The sequence below is a fragment of the Theropithecus gelada genome, chromosome 7b (assembly GCF_003255815.1).
Source record: "Theropithecus gelada isolate Dixy chromosome 7b, Tgel_1.0, whole genome shotgun sequence".
NCBI classification, from domain to species: Eukaryota; Metazoa; Chordata; class Mammalia; order Primates; family Cercopithecidae; genus Theropithecus; species Theropithecus gelada.
The window spans coordinates 50,684,552-50,690,551 of record NC_037675.1 but is presented as its reverse complement, the minus strand read 5'-3'; the positions used below and the strand labels follow the sequence as shown (position 1 = coordinate 50,690,551).

Genomic DNA, 6,000 nt, shown 5'->3' with positions numbered 1-6,000 from the left:
GGGGATGACAAATTAGAGATGAATTGAATAAATGTTGAAAAGGTTATAACTTTGAGATACCTGGTGACTTCATCCTTTTATTTTAGGGAACAGAGTGTAATAAACTAAATGCTTTGAAGAATATGAATAGTTTGTGCTAATTTTATTTTTATTTTTATTTTTGAGATGGAGTCTTACTCTTTTGACTTGGCTGGAACGCAGTGGTGCAATTTCAGCTGACTGCAGCCTCCGCCTCCACCTCCCTGGTTCAAGCAATTCTCTTTCCTTAGCCTCCCGAGTAGCTGGGATTACAGGTGTCCACCACCACATCCAGCTAATTTTAGTATTTTTAGTAGAGATAGGATTTCACCACGTTGATCAGGCTGGTCTCAAACACCTGACCTCAAGTGGCCCACCTGCCTCGGCTTCCCGAAATGCTGGGATTAGAGGCGTAAGCCACTGTGCCCAAACAGTTTGTGCTAGTTTTAACTTAGTTACATTTTCTTTCTGGATGATAAAAAGGACTAATGTATACATTAATGATCGACATTTAACTGAGTGGATTAAATATGTGGCAAATATGGAGTTCAGACAATATTAATAGAACATACTGTTTATTGAGCCCATACATAGCAAACATTTTGCTAAGTAGCTGTGCATTTCTCATTTAGTATAACAATCCTATGTCCTATGTACTACAATATTTCCATTTTACATATGATACGTGAGGCACACAGAGGTTAAGTCATTTACTCATGGTTGCATGTCATTTATTTAGTAAGTGACAGAGTTTGGGTTGGACAAAATCCATCCGATGCCAAGGCCACCATGGGCTTGTTTAACTTTATCAGCAGTGATATACCAAGGTGGCGGGGCTGTGGGAGTGGCCTGTCCCAATAGGGAGGGGCATTTTATCACTAACTTTGTTTATAGATGTTCCTTCTGTACTGAACTTGTGTTCTTCAAAATTACTCTTCTGAATAAGCTTTATCACAACTTTTAATTTTTAAAATACTTGGATTATAGTTACATTAAAGAGACTTCTGTTTCTCACCAAGATGGAGTTGCAAGAACTGGATTTACTCACCCACTGAAGCAACTAAAATCAAGCCTCAAACATGTATGATATATATGAAATAAGAGTTTTCAAGCCATTGAACATTAGATAGCAAAGAAGAATAATCCCTGAAAGATGGGAAACAGATGAGGTGAGCTCCTATGATTACCCGGCTTACTGCCCAAAGAGAATTTCCAGGCATCAGGGAAAGGAGTGGGGACCCAGGCATAGTTCAGTGGTCTGAGAATATGGAGCTGGGAGTCTGGAGAAGTCAAGATGCCTAGAGTTCACAGGATGGAGTATCGGAGAGGAAAGAGCTGGAGAGAGAGAGAAAAAGAGAAAGTGAGCGGGAGCAAGAGAGACAGAGAGTGTGTGAGTGTCAGTGTAAGAGAGAGAGAGTGATAGAAAGCAAGTGAGAAAGCTCCAGAGATATGCAGAGGGTCCCCCTCAAGTTTTCAGTTGGGTACTGGCCAGCTCATGCATCCATGGAAACTACCTTTAAAACAGTATTTGGTTCTTTTAAATAAGTACTTGGCTGTTAAAAGCAAAATTAATAATAATGTATTCCGTGGTTTATAACATATGTAGAAGTAAACTATGTGACAATACCACAAAACTTTCAACACCTACTAACTTACATACTTTCTTATGAATTTAGAGAAATAAGACATGACTATTTGTACCTTTTTGGAAATACTTTTGAATAGCCAAATACTACTTAACGTTTTATAAAACTGAAAATGCTATTTATTTGTTACACTATTTGCTGTGCACAGTAATAGATGATAGGTAAAATTTTGTCTTCATAAAATATGTTGTATTTGAAAACAACAATAAATGGTGGAAATAGTATGGATTTTGAAACTACCTGGGGCTTTGAGTCCCAATCGCCCCTGAGTGGATTGTGCAATTTGTATTAGTAATTTAGGAAGTTAGGTTCTGAGCCAAAGGATTGTCTTACCCACTATATATTTATTGTTTATTCCTCTAAAATATAAGTTTCCATGAGGACAAGGGCTTGGTTTTGTTCACTGACCTCAAACCTTGACAGTTTGCATGTCATAGGCGCTCAATAAATATTTGGTGAATGAATGAATAAGTGCGGGTGAACACTCTGGGGCGAATATATAATGGTGGGAGGAATTTTATTCTAAGTAGTTTTTCTTAGCCTATTTTTGTGTCAGAGACTATTTTGAGGAAACTATAAAAGTTACGATGAATCTTTTTTCCAGGAAAATTAGATACACACATATACACACGCACCCACACACAGAGTGCTTCCTACAACAGGATGAGATTGATGGACTGCTAAGCTAGCTAAGCTTGATTGTGGACTTCCACGTTAATACTCTAAATTGCAAACGTAATTTGGGGCTTGGAGTTAGTTAAGGAAGTTAAGTAGAGGTAATTATCAGAATCACAATTAAACATTTAGTACAATGCTTGGCACTTTATAAACACTCAATAATTCTAATTCTTATTATTACCTGTAGAGCTTTGGAAGTAAAATGACCCTGTTCTGCTTCACTGAGATTGACTAACCACAGGACAGTGTCCCAAGTGTGTGTAGCTTTACAAAGATCCACGGATGATTATGACATGTGACCCTATATAAGAGACACTGGTCCAAGTGAATGCTGAATGGGGTCATTTGGCAATTGTTCTCAAGAATCATGTTGAGGGAGGGAGAATAATTACTGTAACTTATTTACATTACAATATAATGTCTAATTGAGAGTCACTGTTTAGTGCTTTTGGAGTAATAGATATGACTTTGATGAGGTAGATACACAATTAGACAAAAAATGCTAACGTTCAATGGAGAGAGGGGAGGGCAAGAAAAAGTAGGGAGCCCAAATACAACTGGAATAGAAGACAAGCCATAAGAGCAAGAGAACGATATTAGTAATGCTGAAGCCTTTATCATTGTAGTTGTTTTAATTTATCTATTTTTTTCTTTTAATTTTCTTACATTTTTTTAAAAATTGTGGTAAAACACACATAAAATATACCATCTTAACTATTTTATTGATTGATTGATTGGTTGAGTTGGAGTCTTGCTCTGTCACCAGGCTGGAGTGCAGTGGTGCAATCTCAGCTCACTGCAACCGCTGCCTCCTGGGTTCAAGCGATTCTCCTGCCTCAGCCTCCCGAGTAGCTGGGACTACAGGCACGCACCAGCATGCCCAGCTAATTTTTGTACTTTTAGTAGAGATGGGGTTTCACCATGTTGGCCAGCATGGTCTCAATCTCTTGACCCCGTGATCTGCCTGTTTCGGCCTCCCAAAGTGCTGGGATTACAGGCGTGAGCCACCGCACCTGGCCAACTATTTTATTTTTGAGACAGAGTCTCACTCACTCTGTTGCCCAGGCTGGAGTGCAGTGGCACAATCTTGGCTTGCTGCAGCCTCTGCCTCCCGGGTTTAAGCAATTCTCCGGCCTCAGGCTCCCCAGTACCTGGAATTACAGACATGCACCACCACACCTAGCTAATTTTAGTATTTTTAGTAGAGATGGGGTTTCACCATGTTGGCCAGGCTGGTCTCGAACTCCTGACCTCAAATGATCCACCTACCTTGGCTTCCCAAAGTGCTGGGATTACAGGCATAAGCCACCATGCCCAGCCCATCTTAACTATTTTTAGTGTACAGTTCAGAGATATTTAATACATTCATAATGTTGTGCAACCGTCACCACCATCTATTTCCATAACTTTTTCATCTTGTGAAACTGAAACTCTGTATCCATTAAATACAGATTAAAATTTCCCCATTCCTCCTTTCCCCCTGCCCCTAGTAACCAGCATTCTGCTTTCTGTCTCTATGATTTTGACTACTTTAAGTAGCTCATATAAGAGAATGCAATTTGTCTTTTTGTGACTGGCTTATTTCATTTAATGTAATATCATTAAGTTTCATCCATGTTGTAGCATGTGTCAGAATTTCCTTCCTTTTTAAAGCTGAATAATATTTCATTATATGTATATGCCACACTTCGCTTATATAGTGATTTTTAAAAGCCCAATCTCTACCATCATTGTGAACATTGATGAGCAATATTGCATGTGTTTGAGTCTTCTAATTTTGAAGAGAGATGCTCTAAAGGTTAGTGAATAGCCTGAGATACTGGTTTTTAGAAAGTTAGTGCCTATAAGAAAATGTGTAGACACTTAAATTATTTAAGATAAGAAATAGAGTCTGTTACCTAGTGCCTAAGTCTACAACAAAATTGCTGTGTGAAAAATTTAGGGTTAGACATAAGGAAGAATCTTCTGGTAGTTTTAAAGCACTGAATTAAGATTTAAGAGTAGATTAGATAAGGTTCATTACTCTGCCAGTAAAATAAAAGCAGTGTCTTCCACAGTCAAAGGTTTCAATTTTGTTTTAGGCAGATTAAAATTTCCCTATTAACCTTAGCTGGATAGGTGAAGCCGTTTGGCTGACTGCTTATTTTTTAGGTAGAGTGAGTGGGGTTTTGGTCTGTAATCTTCCCATGATGTAGCCAATAGGGCCTACTTTCAAATGGTCAGAGCTACTGTGTCGGAGTAACCAGTTTCCTAGTGAGGCTATCTTAGCTGCAAGTTTAATATTCATGTTACACTGATCATAAAATATGATTACAGAAAAAGCAGATCAACTTTATTTAGAGGGTCATGCTTTGAATACGCCACTCTGAAAAATAATTTAGGTGGATATACTCTTCTAGACGACACCCTTCTAGACTGGTGTGCTGGTTTGAAAGTATGCTGTTCCTTGTTTAAATATTTAATATCTTCCATTTTTATTAGGAAAAAATACAATGTAAATTATGAAACAGTAGTGAGTGAATTTTATTTTCCGTAAGATCAATTCAGTATTGTGGTTTTTTTCCCCTTATTAATAGATTATTTATTTGTCTTCCCTCTGTCAAACCCTGAGCCAACCATGTGCCCCAGGCTGCCTGGGGAGGTACAGGAAAACGAACACATAGGGCAGACAAGACATGAGAGAAAGAACTGTGGGAGGTGGATATGGCTCCTTCACGTGGCAAAGAGGGTGAGAAAGGCTACCATCAGGCAAAACAGCCCCATGGCCCCAAGAGGGCAAAGCCCGGAATGGCACAGGAGAAGAGCTGTTGCTTCAGAGATGGGTTCCTGGCATGACCATAATGAGGCTCCCAAACCCAATAGCAGTCTCAGCCCCAGAGTTAGCCACCCTCACTGTGGCAGCCCCAGCCCCAGTGAACTTGGGTGCTGTGTCGATGTCCCTGGGAATGGCTCTGGTTTGGAAGCTGTGGCTATGGGCAAGTGAGGTATGGGGACATGAGACTGCTAAGCTGCTGAGGCTCTCATCTGTCCATGTCTCTGGTCATTTCAGCACCCCTGCAGAGAGTGGATGGTTCAGCAGCTGAGAGGTGTTCCTCACCAAGGAGGAGGTGGAGAGGAACTTGAAGCAGGCTACATTTTCAGAGGTTTGGGGGCTGTGGCAGGAGAACTGCTCCCAATGCAGAGAAAACCCGTGTGGTGGTTTTTAGATTGGGTTCCCTAGAGGCAGAGCTTGACATGGAGCCCTAGTAAATCCAGTGATTTATTGGGGAAGTGCATGCAATAGAAGAGGTGGGAGAAAAGTAGGATAAGGCAAGGGAAAAAAGATACATAAGAATGTGATTTCAACTGTAGACTAGCTAGCTCTGGCCCCACAAAGGCCCCACAAAGGCCCCACAAGCCCTGGAGTGGAAATTTTACTATTAAATGGATCCCATCTTTTATTTTTATTTTTATTATGTTTTTACATCTTTTTTTTTTTTTTTTTTTTCGTGACGGAGTCTCGCTCTGTCGCCCAGGCTGAAGTGCAGTGGTGCGATCTTGGCTTACTGCAAGCTCCACCTCCCAGGTTCAGGCCATTCTCCTGCTTCAGCCTTCTGAGTAGCTGGGACTACAGGTGCCCACCACCACACCCAGCTAATTTTCTGTATTTTTAGTAGAG

At 40.2% G+C, this 6,000-nt stretch overlaps 1 pseudogene; it reads right to left on the bottom strand.

Moving 5' to 3' along the window:
• Window positions 1–5,054: 5,054 nt before the first annotated feature.
• Window positions 5,055–6,000, bottom strand: part of LOC112628392 — a 38,765-nt pseudogene continuing 37,819 nt past the window's right edge.